General features: G+C 33.5%; 1 long non-coding RNA gene across 2 annotated transcripts; it reads left to right on the plus strand.

The window, feature by feature from the left end:
- The first annotated feature begins 858 nt into the window (after nucleotides 1–858).
- On the plus strand, nucleotides 859–12,046 carry LOC128554338 (uncharacterized). Of its 2 annotated transcripts, none has more exons than XR_008369578.1 (3): nucleotides 859–973; nucleotides 10,296–10,376; nucleotides 11,006–12,046. It is a non-coding gene; the product is annotated as an uncharacterized LOC128554338 (long non-coding RNA). The 2 variants fall into 2 exon arrangements; XR_008369577.1 differs by lacking the exon at nucleotides 859–973 and adding an exon at nucleotides 6,067–6,133.
- The last annotated feature ends 5,692 nt before the right edge of the window (nucleotides 12,047–17,738 follow it).

Here is a 17,738-nt window from a genome sequence, read left to right on the forward strand (position 1 = left end):
TCTCAGTAACCACTTACGGGAATGGAAACTTCGCACTCCTTTGGCGGATTTAAACTGACATATGTTGCACAAGTTCCATAACTCTATTTTGCTATCTTTACGAAATTATGTCTCTTTTTCTACTTAGCAATTTTTGGTTAATTTTTTGTATGCAAGCTGGTATCTCAGTAACAACTTATGGCAAAAGATTGAAACCTAACACACATGTTAATTGTGATGAACTGACATGTACTGCCTAGGGAACATAACCTTACATTTCAGTTTTACAAAATTACACCCTTTTTTCGACTAAGCAATTTTTTGTTTAATTTTTGTATCAAAGCTAATAGCTCATCTACTGTTGCGAAGGTATTGAAAGTTCACACACTTGTTCGCTGTGTTAAGCACACATGCATTCTACAGGTTCAATTACTCCTTTTTCTACTTTTTATTCATTTAACTGAAATGGTTGTTGAATAGCAAAGAGTTGCTGTCCGCCGAGGCAGCTCCTGTCTGATTTGTAATCTGTTATGATCTCATTTACTAGTAAAGAAAAAAGTTCTATGAATCAAAATTGTGGTCTATATCTATAACTTCGTTTCTGTGACGACGCTTTCGCACGGTCAAGCAATGTTTCTTTCTATAACTCTCGTTTATATGTGGCACTTGATAGTCACAAATACACACACATAAAGCATATCAGTCTCGTGTAAAAGCTTAATTGTTTATTAATCAGTACGGTTTGTTATCCATCAAGTAGTATGGAATTGTTGAAATTTGAAACTAGCTACACTTCACTGCCGACAAAGTTCCATTACTTGACATTTTTTCTATTTTCAGACTTAACTGTTCATATATTTAGCAATCTGACTAATAATTGATAAATATAGCTGTTTTGGAAAAGCTCTAAATGCAGCTGAAATCGAAACAAGGTTACTCGAAATCAGCTAAATTATTCGCACGGATTTAAACGATATCTACATTACAATAAAAGGTAAGACATAGAAAGAATGAATTTTACTGAGTACTTTCTGAAAATTGTTCCTTTTGAATGTTTTCTCTCTTTGAGGCCTTTGAAGGGGTCACAAAGATAAACATTTCATCCTTGTTAATTCTAACGCGATTCTTTCGAAACAGCCGTTTTGCTTCCTTGTCTTCATGTACTTTACTCGGCAAATGATGATGGTCCTTAGAGCTGCTAGTTGTTAAGTTATACAGAACCCCTTCCGATCACAAAAAAGAGTAAATAAGCATAAAAATAGAGGGAACCCGTCATGACAAAGATTCAAGGGGATTTTATCTCCTTCGTATCTGCAAATAGGATGATATGGCCCATTGAATTACAACAACAGTATATTACTTAACGAATAGTAGGTCACTTGCGGCTAAAATTTAGGTAAAGACATTAAAATAAATTAGCACTAGATGTCACATTTTCATCTAGGTCTACATGAAATTTGATCAAAGGCTTTGTCACCATAATCTTTTGACGACTTTTTCACAGATGTATCTGGAAAAATACTAGGTCGCTCTGACAAATTATAGAAAAGTTTTGTTAGCATATCACAAGACATATCATTTACCCAATAACAGGAAATTTGATCAGAATATTTGAATGGCTTTTATTTTGCCTGTAATAATTTTAAAACTTCATCATATCGGATCAAAACCTATTTAATTAGTTCAAATAATATATTCATTGTGTTAATACTGTATATACCAAATTATTTGTGTAATTTGTATGAAACCTGAGGAAATGTTTGTCTGTATTAAATCTACATTGTCAGAGATACCTTTATCAAATCATAGAATCTGTTACTTCTCTAAGAGTAAGCATCTTTTATTTGATTTACAAGAGATTTGTTCAGAATGTTTTGTCTTTACTGTAAACCTGTCAGGTTAGAAACTGAGCTATCTAGGGTCACAAATTAGGTGACTTAGTCAAATATAGATAAAGCGAAGAGATATATACTTTTTACTTTAAAACTAACATGGTTCATCCATTGGACTTCATCAGAGTATGATAACAAAACGGTATGACGTCATAGGAAAGTAAGACGTCAATGACGACGTCAAAAGACGTTACCCATTTTGGCGTAATATTCACATATAGTAGGATCAAAAATAGATATTTATTCCCTGCAAAAATTGTAAAGCAAAAATAATACCAATACAAGCAAGCAAAACTAATATGCAAAAATACATTAGGAAGAATCTGTGTGAAAAAAAGACTAAAATAATATTTAAGCATTCATGCCATAAGGCCGGGTTGTATTCAACGTATGAATCCAGCGAGTCTCTTTCAAGAGTCTAAAGCAGTCATTTTTTACCAAGTCGATTGACATGAAAGAAAAATCACTAATAGAGTGACTTGTTAGAATTGAAATGCTCTGATACATTTGTAAGAGTATCAGGAAAATGCCTAATATCAAATTTATGGCTATTCATTCTTTGTGAACATTTCTGATGTGTTTGCCCCACATATTGTAACTTACACTTTTTGCATATGATTAAATAAATAATATTTTCAGACATACAATTAACATTTTGTTTACCATCATAAGTTTTTAAATTTTGAGAGCTTGTAAACTGTGCAGATTCAGTAATATTAGCACAATGAGAGTACCGTGTTCTATTGCATTTAAGAACACCACCATTCACATCCGAAGACATCAGGCTACTGTGAACCAAAATATCACTAAGATATGTAGGTCGCTTGTAGGCAATAATTGGTTTGCATTTGGCCAGGTTGCGTACACTGCTTTTTTTCCCCAGATATTTAAAAAAGCCCCCAACATTTATTAAGAATCTGACCAATGTTTGGTAGGGATGGGTTGTATACACAAACAAAGGCGATAACATCATCTGTATTCTGCCTGTGATTGGTCATGGCTTCTTTTGTTCTGACAGTACTGATGCCTTTGCTAAAGCATCATCAAGGATACGACTGTCTTGGATAATTACGATTTTGGAAATACATCCGCAATTTTTCCAATTCATTTGTGAATAATCACTAGAAGTGATATGTCTGTACCTCTTAGCTTGGCTAAACGGGATCCCTTTCTAGCATGAAAGTGTGTGGCTGGATGAAAATTCAATGTATTGATGTGTATTAGTTGGTTTTTTTTATGAACAGAAAAATCAAAATTACCACCCACTGTTCTACCAGTATTAACATCAAGAAATATGGCTGCATCTCTTGAGTAAGTGTGGGTGAATTTTATATTGGGATGGACATTGTTTAAACTGTCAATAAATTTAAATAGGTCCGCTTCACTGTGTTCCCATATAAAGAAAATATTATCAAGGAAGCGTAACCAAAGCGATGGCTTAACAGTAGTATTAGCTAGGAAATCGCTTTCCAGTTTACCCATAAAAAGGGAAGCATCAGTAGGAGCTATACGCGTGCCCATAACAGTACCTGAAATATTAATATAATTTTCATTTTTGAACTGAAAATGGTTTTTAGTCAAGACTAGTTCAATAAACTGACAAATATCATTGACTAACTTGTGTGACAAGCATGAATGTGCTTTGTTCAAATAATCACGGCAAGCCTCTATCCCGTCATCATGCTCATAACTTTCCCATCTTTCACTTCTTTAAATGATTCAAGAAATTCTAGCAAACGAAATTAAAATAAGAACAACATTGCTTTTCCATTTAAACTAATCATAGTGCTGTTCTTTTGCAGAGCGCATTTATTAAAATCAAACAACGTTTTATTTCTACACAACCACGGTTGAAATACTCGATTAAGTAATATGATGAACTCTAAATCAACAGAATCTTAATTATATTTTGGCCCTTTTTTTTGATTATTTGAATCACTCTTCACTTCGGGGTTGAAATGAAGTGATGTTACCTTCAAATATCTTTTTGAACACATTTATTGATTGGCAGCTCTCTTAAAATGAATTAGTCTGTGCTTTCCAAGGTATTGCACTTGCCAGTTGCCGGCGTCCTTGACTGTCTAACAATAAACTTGTATCTCAATAACCAGTTCCGGGATTATCGGACATGAGGTTCCACAAAACATTTTTTTCCCATTTTTGTGAAGTTATATGACTTGTTGTGTCAAAGCTTGAAAAATAGTCCAGCATTGCTGTCCTCCGGCACTTTTTTTGGCAGAATACACAACCCCAAGTCAGTCTTATCTCTCTGGAGTAATCAATGAAAACTAACTGCAGTAAACGAAGAATCTTTAAGTCTGTTCATGAATATGGTTTTTATATTCATCAAAAAGCATGAAAATGATAAAAAATGAAATTCTGCTCATCATTGATACGCTATTGCTTATATCTGAAAAAAGTTGACAACCATTTTAACGTACTGGGTTACCATTACGAAAATTTCTAATTTTGACATGGTTAAATTTAGTTATTTGGGAAAAATGTTGACATAGCTCCAAATATAGCCGAAATCGAAACTAGTTAAAATATTCGCAGTGATTTGATAGGATATTTACTTTGCATCAATAAAAGGTAAAACATGTAAATGATAATTTTTTATTATATAATTTATAATAGTGACTGTGTTCCTCACTTGAAGCCCGAGAATGGTTCACAAAATTGAATAGTTCATCACCGTATTCTTCCGAAAAAATATCAGTTGGCATTAACAGAATCTTTAAAAATTATTGAATTTCTTGGGCATTAAATTTCTCAGTTTTTTATTTAAAAACTACCATTTATGTGGATTCATGTTCATGTATTTCAACTTTTAAACTTTAATAAGTTGACTTGAAAATTTACCTGTTCGCTAGGAATTACACAGCCACAAATCCCAAGACAATTAGTCACTCGTGAATTTTCATGATATCATAGTATGTCTTAAATTTGGATTTTGCAAGCTTTAAAATTAATTAATTATAAAACCCAGTTAAGTATTTGGTGGATTAGACAGTAAATTTAAAAATATCTGTCATATTAAGAACTATAGAACCAGGGAAAAGAGAATTAATCCAAATCCCAAATATTTTCATCAATTCAATGACATATCATAGGCATTATTTAGTAGTTTGAAAAAAATATGAATCGAAAGTAGTATGTCTTTTATTTTCAAATTCAATGCTTGTGTACACTGACTAAGAAGCCCGTAATGACAAAGATTTAAAAATAGCTATACGGGGAAAACAGATAAAATTGTCACACTTATGGAACGCTCAATTAAGAAAAACTGTATGCACGCATTTATTGATTTTTGTATTGCTGTCTAAATAACTGAATTAATACCAGTCGTTAAACTAATCACAGTGCTGTTCAAAATCATTTGCAGAATATATTTATTTAAATCAAGCAACGTTTCAATTCCAGTCAGCCACGGTTGAAATACTCGATTAAGTGATATGATGAACTCTAAATCAACAGAATCTTAATTATATTTTTTGGCCCTTTTTTTGATTATTTGAATCACTCTTCGCCTCGGGGTTGAAAAGAAGTGATGTTACCTTCAAATATCTTTTTGAACACATTGATTGATTGGCAGCTCTCTTAAAATGAATAAGTCTGTGCTTTCCAAGGTATTGCACTTGCCAATTGCCGGCGTCCTTGTCAGACTTAAAATAAACTTGTATCTCAATAACCAGTTCCGGGATTATCGGACATGAGGTTCCACAAAACATATTTTTTTCATTTTTGTGAAGTTATATGACTTGTTGTGTCAAAGCTTGAAAAATAGTCCAGCATTGCTGTCCTCCGGCACTTTTTTTGGCAGAATACACAACCCCAAGTCAGTCTTGACTCAATCAAACCGAGCCTGCAACATTTTCGTTTTTTGTTGTGTTGAGCGACCTGTGGAGTTTCCACTTTTTCTATTTATCTCTCTGGAGTAATCAATGAAAACTAACTGCAATAAATGAAGAATCTTTAAGTCTATTCATGAATATGGTATTTATGTTTCATCAAAAAGCATGAAAATGATAAAAAATGAAGATCTGCTTATCATTAATACGCTATAGCTTATATTTGAAAAAAGTTAAAAAAAAACATTTTAACGTACTGGGTTACCATTACGAAAATTTCTAATATTTTGGACATGGTTAAATTAAGCTATTTGGGAAAAATGTTGACATAGCTCCAAATATAGCCGAAATCGAAACTAGTTAAAACATTCGCAGTGATTTGATAGGATATTTACTTTGCATCAATAAAAGGTAAAACATGTAAATGATAATTTTTTATTATATAATTTATAATAGTGACTGTGTTCCTCACTTGAAGCGAGAATGGTTCACAAAATTGAATAGTTCATCACCGTATTCTTCCGAAAACATATCAGTTGGCATTAACAGAATTTTTAAAAATTATTGAATTTCTTGGGCATTAAATTTCTCAGTTGTTTTTTTTAAAAAAACTACCATTTTTGTGGATTCATGTTCATGTATTTCAAATTTTAAACTTTAATAAGTTGACTTGAAAATTTACCTGTTCGCTAGGAATTACACAGCCACAAATCCCAAGACAATTAGTCACTCGTGAATTGTCATGATATCATGGTATGTCTTAAATTTGGATTTTGCAAGCTTAAAATTAATTAATTATAAAACCCAGTTAAGTATTTGGTGGATTAGACAGTAAATTTAAAAATATCTGTCATATTAAGAACTATAAAACCAGGGAAAAGAGACTTAATCCAAAGCCCAAATATTTTCATCAATTCAATGACATATCATAGGCATTATTTAGTAGTTTAAAAAAAAATATGAATCGAAAGTTGTGTGTCTTTTATTTTCAAATTCAATGCTTGTTAAGTTTAAAATGTACACTGACTAAGAAGCCCGTAATGACAAAGATTTAAAAATAGCTATACGGGGAAAACAGATAAAATTGTCACACTTATGGAACGCTCAATTAAGAAAAACTCTATATGCACGCATTTATTGATTTTTGTATTCCTGTCTAAATTAATGAATTAATACCAGTCGTTAAACTAATCACAGTGCTGTTCAAAATCATTTGCAGAATGTATTTATTTAAATCAAGCAATGTTTCAATTCCAGTCAACCACGGTTGAAATACTCATTTAAGTAATATGAGGAACTCCAGATCAACATAATCTTAGTTATTTTTACCTCTCTTTGATTATTATAATCACTCTGCAATTCAGTCCCTTTTAATGAATTTCTGCACCACTCATTCATATAATTGGTACAGAGTTTACAAGAAATAAAGATAGCTTAAATTTTTTGCGCATCTGAATAATTGAAACAAAGAGTGGATACAATCTATGTGTTATTGTTATCGGCTGTAGTTCATTTTATTGGTTAACAGTTGTTGCATAATGCGAGCAATAAAATTTTCATCAAACTTGATGTTATTGTTGGGCATTGCCAATAGATGATCCTTACTGCTCCGGGGCCAGTAGTTTAAAGATCAAGGTCATGGTGACTTTTAGATTAAAAACCGAATCCGATCAATTAAAAGGAAATGCTTTGGCTTAAGCCTGTCACTCTTCGTAAGATGATTGACTGTTGTCAGTGAATGGCACCTATTGCTTTCAGACCATTAAACAAATACCGAAACGTTTTTGGGGTTCAGAAGGTCAATGATCAAAGTCCTTGTGACTTTAAAACTTGAAATGTTTCCTATCAATGACTTGAGATTACTTTGAGATTACCTTGGCCAAAGGCTGTCATACTCCGTTGGATGCTCGACTCTTTGTGTGTGTATGAGTTCAACATGTTTTTCAACAATTGTTTTGTCATATAAACGACGGTGTTCGCTTGTAGCAGTGAACATAATGTCCAATTTTATAATGCTGCCTCACTAGAATCTCACGCCATAACGCATGGCATAATATCCCACCCAGTAAAATTAAACTAACACCGTGCTGACCTGTCCTAGTACTATTCTCTTAATGCTGAACACCAAACAAGGAAGGTACCATTGTTTACGTCTTTGGTATGACGCAGCCAGAGTTCAAACCCACGACCTCCCGAAGTCGAAGCGGGTGCTCTACTCCTAGGCTACCGAGTGGGTAGGGGTAGATTGGCCCTAATGTATATGGTGCAGTTCATCATAAGTCAAGGTCAGAGTGAAAATGTTTGAGAATTCTTTCGCTCAAGTTCATCAAACGTAATAGCGTGAATGTTTATGGCAAGTTGAGAACTCAGAAGGTCAAACATCACAGTGACATTAAGACTAAAATAGTTTAGGATCTACTTGTACGGTTGGAGAACGTCCCTATGGCCATAAAACGTAATTCATCATGATTGTAGATCATGATCCACAATTAGGTTTAGTTCGCCATCTTATCGGTACTGTGCGATATCGATTTTTTATCTGGTTGATATTTTCATATAGAAACAATAAAGGATTTTCAAAACAAGTCTTGTTTTTTCTTAGAAGGAACGCACAATATTCATTATCATATTGAAGTGTTTGTCATTCTTCTCTCTTTACAAAGATAAAAAATATTATTTAAAATGGAGAATAAATTTTTATATTGGCGATTGAAAAAAACACTATCAGTCTCCGTTTACGACATACAGTTACTGAACAAATACCTACAGAAGTATTCTACAGACAATAAATGTTTTATATATGTTTTTGTTTTGAAATTATTGTAATGTCTTCTTTATTCCCTAGACGTTAAAAGTTGACGAGGTTTGTAAAAAAAACTTCATCTGCTCGTGTTCGTGATATTTCCAAACTCGAGCGGAAGCATACGAACGCGTCCTAAGCTACTGCTATTTCTTGTACCTTACCAATGACACAGAAAGAGCTATTTCTTCCAACAGAATATTATTATTATTGGTAATTCAATATAAAGGAAAAAAAGAAAAAAATCACGACAATTTCGTGAATTAAAAATGCATTATTTGTTATACATGTTAGAAAAGAAGCTAGAGTATGTAAATTATCTATAATTTTAAATGATAATTTAGATTATTTTCTTATAACGACAAAGATTTTGTTCGACTGTCAAAGGAGCGGTTGAGTAATCAATTAAACAATTGTGCATTTTGAAAATAATTCATAATGACATATGATGTTTTGTATCGATGGAACTATTAAACAAATCAATTTGTCATTTAAGAAAGAATAATATTTTTAATTTTCCCACTTTCCATCAGAAAATGCCTAGCGTATCATGTAAATACATAAATGAAAATGATTATATTTCAGAAGAAATAATGCACTTTGCAAGTACAAGAAAAGCAACTTTGCTACGCATTATGAATTATTCGTTTCTTTCTAAAAACCAAATAAAGTAGTCAAGCTAGTCTGTGATGCGCATTATGCATTATATCTGTTCTTTCTAAAAATATACGATATAGCCACTATTTAGTATTTTGACGACTCACGCAAATACATATATATAACGAAATTTTTAGCCGTAAACGAAATACTGAATTTATATAATGCAACAGTAAATTGTTTTCGAAGCATCTGAGACAGCCAAAGAAAGCAAATAACTTTATTTATTTTATGCTAACTAATGAAATACTGTATTCTATCAGTTAAATATTTTCATATCTCATCACTCACACTGTGAAAATATGAAATCTATATTTTCACACTGTGAGAGATATAGCTCCGCCCTCTCATTACATTGTGTATGAATTTAAATTATTTTCTTAAAACAGGATGAAAATTGTAGTCGCACTTTGTTCTTTATAGTATATTTCTTGATTCAAATTAATTTACTTAAAGAGAATTTCATACCGTTATGCAGCAAAAAATAAAACAAAATGGAACTTTATGTTGCATGCGTCTTTATAACGTCACAGCACGTCTGGCGTCATGTCTGTTTACGCGCGTCTGTTTCCCGCGCTGAGATTAAAACAGTTGCAAAATGCACATCTCAACGTAATTGAGTATAAAATAAAAAGAAAATTTGTTTGTTTTTCGTGAATATGGAATATATCTCACCTCGAAGTGTGAAAATTTTCTCACTTAATTCTCAGTGAGATATATTCCATATTCACTCAAGACAAACAAATATCCTCTATGTATTTCACGAAATTAACTCTCTATCTTCACCATGAAATACTGTGAATAAACAGTTAAATTAACGACGTTTTTCAACAGTAGTTAGTTATATTATGGCGCAACTTTGTTGTGTGATATGCACGCTAATCTTTACTACTAGGCTCTTTGCCATGATTGGTGTGATGTATTGTTGAGATGATTTCTTCGTAAAGATTCAAGTCTTTATCTAATTTAGTTTGGAAATTCTATCTTGTTCTTTAGGCCAAACGAACCGTTTAGAATTTAAAAATAGCTCGAGACTGTTTCACCTTAGATAGGGCTAATTTGGTAAAGGAATGTTTACAAGAGGCATAAAAAAAAAGATGTCATTTTCTGTTGTAGAAACTTGGCAGAGAGACAAACCAAAATCTAATACATATTCAGTAGATATTGGCTGCTTACCTGGGTGCGCCAATCTGCAAGGTAGTATTTTCTGTTTACTTTTTAGGACAGCTAAATGACTTTTTATTTACCTGGCAAGTTTGGAAAATAAATATTCTTGCTGGAAAACAAGCCATTCAGTCATTGTTTATTTTTGGTTTGCACATTTCAACAGTTAATGGTACTGTCCAAAATTGAAAGACGGACAAGTTCATTATTGAAATTAAGCTGGGTAAGAGTTGATAAAATTGCATTGTACTGAGCATATATTCACATGTTTTGTTTGATGGTAATATACATCATTTGCATAATAACTGCTAGTATAAATGATGTGAATGTCGTGGCTTATGAATAGTGTTAGTTACCATGCAATCCATAATTAATAAAAATTCTATTAAAATGTCATATTTGTAAACATATATGCAAACCGGTTTAACTCTCCATTGCCAGTTTTGCCACTGACCATTACAAGGCGATGCAATTTTGTGTTTTCTTTACTTGTTCGTTTTGCATTGATGTGTTTGTTTTTCCTTTGTCTTTACGCGGTGTGTGTTTGTCTATGTGTGCTAGACTTTGCACGTCCGTGTGCTGTGGGATGCGCATTTGGGAAGCTGAGTTTTTTAAATGTGACTTTTCCTGTTTGATATTCTTTTTTTTCTGATTATTTTCAGATGACGGATACAGACCAACAAGCCGTCGTATATGAGGTGAAAATTTCGATGTATTTTCCAGGATAATTTAATAACGTTATTGGATGTTTACAAGGAATATTCTCTATAAGATGCATTTCATAAGACAGAAATTATTTCTACAAAGAATTAATCATTTTATAAACTGTAAATAAAGGATGAAAAGAAAGTTTGTTCTGGTTAAGCAAACAGTAGTATTGTTTTATTGAGATGTGAAAAAGGCAATAAGAAAGGACCATATACTACAAATGATCACGTTTGGTTTTATTACAAGTTCAGAAAAATATGGCATTCACTGAAAGATTGTATTTATAACATATTACTATGAAAGAAAATTTTCACTAAATTTCATGTTTGGGGCGGGAGATTCGAATGGGGAGGGAGGGGAGAGGGAAATGGGTGGATGGATGGATATGCTTTTGTATTTTTTACATAAAAGCATTTACAGGCAATAATTAAAGATACGGCAAAAATGTTAGTTCGAATAACAATATTAGAGCTAATGCTTTTTAAAATGTTCTGAATTTAATGCATAAATTATATTTCCTCCAATGTGAAAATCAGAAAAGTACAGACTTTTGCAGCAGAAATAACATTAATTATACATGTCCTACTTTTAATGTTTTGCTTCTTCGCCTAGTTACTATACTCCTTTATAACTTTAAAGATTACGAAGATTATGTGTAGGCGCTGAATAAAATGTTGTGGTCTTTTACATATCAAGATTGTTCATTTATCAAAGAATATATGAAACTTTCCAAAAATAATAATAATTATTATTAAAATTTTGTGTGCTGGTAGTTGTATTAAGACTGAGGGCAGAGACTAGCACAGGTGTATTGACAATAGCTTTGAAGAAGTCAACTGTGGCTGTCAGCGGGTAAATGTTCCACTGACCTACTGTTCTGGGGAAAAACAGAGGAATATTTGTAGGAATCTTTTGATGTGCTAATGTATCTAGTCTTGTGATGCTGGTTCACTATTCCATTTTGAACGACTTTTGCGTTCAGTCTTTAAGTGTATCTGCATGGAAACAATAATTCCAAGAGACACGGTATAACTCACGGTTAGACAAGATAGTGCTATTGCTTCGGTTGTCGCACCTATATTTGTGTCCACTTATTGTATTTTGTTGTATTTTTTGCACAGGAAAAAGACAAATGCTGCCGTTAATGATGCAAACGTTCTTCGTACAAAATTAATTTAATTGAAATTTATAAAACCAGAGTAGTTATATAAGCCGTCTGAACCAAGACTTTGCAAGATAGGGCTGTTAAGAGCATTGGCCTTTAGATCATACGACAACAAAATAATCGATTATTTTAGGTATCAGGACTTTTCAAAGAAATATTTGAAAACTTTAGTTTCAAAGTTTATTGGCAAATCGGCATAAATACAATACCTTTGGCCATTTAGTAGTTGTTTTAAATAATTTTACAATGAAATTTGAAAAGCGTTTGTAACGGTTTTCTCGGGGTAAACTGCCTTAATTATAAATATCAAATTGAACGATTGTTAAGTTCATATTCCTCTGTGATGTATTTGTAAAGACAGAGGGAATTTTTTTATTGCCGCGGTGTCCCAGATTTAATTCCTGTTCCGGGTATCGTTTTTTCTTCATTTAGAATTGTGATGTAGTTTAGAAACACAAACTATATCTGATAGCTCATTTTGTGTGATAAAGTTATGATTTATTCCATCCTCATTGAAAAAAGGCGAGTTGGTTCTACCATAACATGTGACAATCAACGACAATTGTATAATTGTCGATCAATTTGACCTCATTAATTAATAATTAAGTGTAATGAAACATTTATTCTAATTTGAAAAGAATGATTTGAAATAATGATTTTTAATTAGATCTAATAAAGCCTGATTAGTGTTTAAAGTGAAACTGGAATATGACTTTTATCAGATATTATTCATCTTAAGGACAATAAAGGATAATTAACTTCTTAAATCAACACTAGGCAAAGATAATATGATATGTTCAAATTAGCGCCTGAGCAAGCGGACCTCTGAAGCGGTACTCTATGATACAAATATTAAATGGATTGTCTGATTTCAAACAGCATTAGTTAGAAATTATATCATAGATTGGAAGAAAAATTTAGTAAGGGGTATATAATATTACAGGCATTGTTTTTAAGCATAAATTAAAACATACTTTTATTATCTATATTACGTATACATCAACGCAAACATATTCAGCGGTTCGTGATAATAATTTCATTTTAAAGACCACGAAATGCTACAATCATTGTCGGCGTCATATGAACACACGTATTATTCGGCTGAAAACAGATTTCACATTCAGCCATAAAAATATATAATGCATTTGTCTGTTACATTTTCTGTTGCTAGCCAGGTGGCGGAATCTAAACAAAATAGTTTAGGTTTGTGACATTTGAAAGTACAACAGTTTTGTAAAAAAAAATTTTTTTGTACTTTTCGGCACATTTTATTTACTTCAGTTTAACATTTTAGAAAACTTCGTTACTGTAGTCTTTGTAGAAGGGAATAACAATTACTTAAAACAGTCAGCGCTTGAATGAAACGAAACATGATTTCAGAACAGAGACCCCCTCGAACACAAACAAGTAGAAGAAGTAGAATTATTCTTTATATTCTATTAGTTTTAGTTTCACATATATTCATTAGCTCATTTGAGTACACAAAGTGCTCAAGGTGTACTATTGTGATATTCCTGTGTCTTTCGTCCGTCTTTAACTTTTAACCATAAATAGAGTTCGCAATGTTGGCCTAATCTTTATGAAACCTGAAGAGACTGTTATCCGCAATAAAAACTCGGAAACAAGTCTGAAACGGGGATATCCCGGGTCTCACACTAGGTCAATAGGTCAAATCAAAGAGAAAACATTGTCAACATTCTAGAGGCAATATCTTCTACTTTTCTATATCAAACCTGGTCAAAGTGCTGTTATAAATAAAACCAAGTTCAAAATTGTGTCAGTAACAAAGTCACTTGTTCAAATTGTAGAATAAAATTAACACTAAGGCCTTATTTTCAACCTGGTCTTTATAAAATCTAAGTCAAGTTTTAAGCCGAGTTAAAAAACAAACTAGGTCACGTTAAAAAATGTTAACAATCTAGAGGCCATATATACTATCTGGTCTTTATGAGTTCTGATAAGTATGTTTGTCGAAACTGGGTCATTCGGATTGAAAAAATAGGTCACTGGGTCACATTATGAAAAACAGTGTTCGTACTTTAGATGTCAAGTTTTCTACTTAGTTCTTCTGATTCCTAGTCAGAATGTATATCTCTATGGCTGTGTTTGGTGTGCTCTGCGCTTCCTGGAAATCTACCCTGACATTTTATCTTTTATGAAACTTCATCTTGGATCAAATAAGGCCACTAGGTAAATTCATAGAAAAAATGTGTTAACACTTTAGATACTACATTGTCTACTTGTTGATTCCTGGTAAGAATGTTTGAAAGATTATAGGTAAGGGTAGATTTCTCGGAAGCACAGATCACCAAAAACACAGCCTCAGAGTCACGCATTTGCAAAGTAGGAAACCTAGATCGAATCTTAAACTAGCTCATCTGGAATCAAAAGCTAGGTCACTAGGTGAAAGTGTAGAACAAAAACAACTTGTTAACACTTTGGAGGTCACATTGTTTATTTGTCCTTTAATGAAATACTGGTTAGAGTGTTTGTCTTCAGAAATCTTTGTCAAGTTTGAAGCAAGTCCATTCGGAGTATAAAATCTAAGCCATTAAAGCCAAAGCTATATGACTTATCTGATCTATTTGAAACTTGGTAAGAATGTGTTTAAAAGTAGATTACTTGGAACAATGGTACAGAAACATTCTTAACTCTCTAGAGGGTAAATCATCTATCTGATATGTATGCAACGTAGTCAGCATGTTTATCTTTTATATTTTAGGTTAATTAATGGACAGAACGAAACTGAGTGTGTTAGTTTTTAGCTCACCTGTCACGAAGTGACCGCTTGATGTCCGTCGTGCGTCGTCCGTCGTGTCGTGCGTCGTCCGTCAACAATTGCTAAAAAAAATCTTCTTCTTGAAAACCACTGGGCAGAATTACACCAAACTTTACAAGAATGATCCTTATGTGGCCCCCTTTCAAAATTATTCAAAGAATTGAATTCTATGCAGAACTCTGGTTGCCATGCCAACCGAAAGGCAAAACAATTCTCCTTGTCCAAAACCACAGGGCCCAGGGCTTTGCTATCTGGTGTGTAGCATCATCTAGTGGTCCTCTACTAAAATTATTCAAATTATTCCTCTAGGGTCAAATATGACCCCGCCCCGGGGTCACATGGTTTATATGGACTTATATAGGGAAAATTTGAAAATCTTCTTGTACAAAACCACATGGCCTTAGGCTTTGATATTTGGTATTAAGCATCATCTTGTAGTCCTCTACCAAGAATGTTTAAATTATATCCCCCTAGGGTCAAATATGGTCCCGCCCCGGGGGTCACATGGTTAATAAAGACTTATAGTTGGAAAACTTTGAAAATCTTCTTGTACAAAACCACATGGCCTAGGGCTTTGATATTTGGTATGTAGCATCATCTAGTGGTCCTCTACCAAGATAATTCAAATTATCCCCCTAAGGTTAAATATGGCTCCCACCCCGGGGGTCTCAAATTTTACATAGACTTATATAGGAAAAAAGTTTAAAAATCTTCTTGTCTGAAACCATAACACTTAGACCTTTGATATTTGGTTTGTAGCATTGTCTTATGGTCCTCAACCAAAATTGTTCAAATTGTACCCCTTGGGTGAAAAGAGGCCCTGCCCTGGGGGTCCCAAGTTTTATAAAGACTTATATAGGAAAAAGCTTTAAAATCTTCTTGTCTAAAACCATACGACCTATGCTTTTGATATTTGATATGATGCATTATCTAGTAGTTCTCTACCAAAATTGTTCAAATTATGCTCCTGGGGTTAAAAGAAGCCCCGCCCTGGGGTCACTTAGTTATTATGTGAGTTATATAGGAATAATACTTTAAAAATCATCTGATCCTATTTCCAAGACTGGTTAATTATAATAACCTGATGACCCTAAGTAATATGATGTCAATTGACTGTGACCTTGACCTACTGACCTATTTTCTTGTTTTGTAAGATACAGCCTTGAAATTTTGATGACATACAGAGTTTTGCACACAAATCGTAAAACTGAATTTTATTGACTGATTGAATGTGACCTTCTGACTTTCTTAATATTTTATCATCAGTTTGACATTTGAAACATGTAGCTCATATCACTCAGGTGAGCAATGCAGGGTCATCATGACCCTCTTGTTTTATTTGTTGCGTTCCAAAAGATTGTCTAAGATACTTTCGGTTTGATTTGCAGATTATGTAACTTGGTTTTTCGTAATTTTTCAAGAAGCCGTCTAAGGACATTTGACTTGTTTCAAACTAATATATCTGTATGTAAGCGGAATAGAAACAGGTTGAACTCGTTTTTGACGATAAATCATGTATTTTTACGAAATTTTGAAATCCTATTACAATGTACTTGTAACTGTCGTATATTTACAAAAAAGAATCAAATAGTAATTTAAACTACACTTTGAACAGAAGCTTGTTTAATATATGGAAACTTTGCATTAAGATTTATTGGTCTGTACAGGATGTTCGAGATAGTAAATAACTTAAAACTACGTTAAAAATAATGCTTATGGCATTTGTTAAGTACCAATACAACATTCTATCTCCCTTAACGTTGAAAGACTAGTTGGGCACATCGGCATGTAGTAAATCAGCTAAACTGTTATAATCCAAACAAAAAGCATTGTGACAGATCTTCTTATTTTACGAATTATTAAAGGGGATGAAAAATATACACCGAACCGCAAAATAAACGCAACTTTTGGGGAAACACATATAATTCGAAAATAAACAATTCAAATGATGAATAACGATTTTATTTCATTTTATTGGTACCTTACCTACATACTGTGTAAATTTCATTAAAATATATCAACAAATAACCCCGATTTCATTATGTCAAAGTTCATTACCCACAAGTTCAATTTTCACACATTGTCAATATCTCGTGTATCCTCCATTGGCCTGAATACAAGCAACGCATCTACGTCTCATGGAGCCAGTTACATTCGCGATATCGTTCTGTGGAATATTGTTTCACTCTTGGATAAGAGCCTGACGTAACTGTTGAAGGTTGTTCGATGGTGGTTGACGTGCATACACGCGTGTTTTGAGCTCCGCCCAGATGTTCTCTATCGGTGCCAGGTCTGGCGACAAGGACGGCCAGTCCAGGACATTAACATTATTGTTTCCTAGAAAGTTAGTTGTTAGGTTCGCCGTGTGAGGCCTTGCATTATCATGCTGGTATATGCCACCGCGTAGGTTCCGTCGCATATACGGGATCACTTCCGGTTGGAGAACGTCATTTACATGCCTATGGGCGTTGACGTTGCCGTTGGGAATTACTAGATAAGTACGTCCAAATTGGGACATACCAGCCCAGATGTGAACGCTTCCACCACCCCACCGGTCATACCTTTGTACACACTGATCTGCTACTCGCCCATCACGTGCGCGCCACACACGTACACGTCCATCCAGCCGGTTGACGTTGACCTTGGATTCGCATGAAAATAGCACTTGACCCCATTGCCTGCGAGTAAATCGTAGATGTCTCGTAGCCCAGTTTGAACGCCCCTGTCGATGTCTAGCAGTAAG

This window comes from Mercenaria mercenaria, unplaced genomic scaffold (assembly GCF_021730395.1).
Source record: "Mercenaria mercenaria strain notata unplaced genomic scaffold, MADL_Memer_1 contig_4952, whole genome shotgun sequence".
Taxonomy (NCBI): domain Eukaryota; kingdom Metazoa; phylum Mollusca; class Bivalvia; order Venerida; family Veneridae; genus Mercenaria; species Mercenaria mercenaria.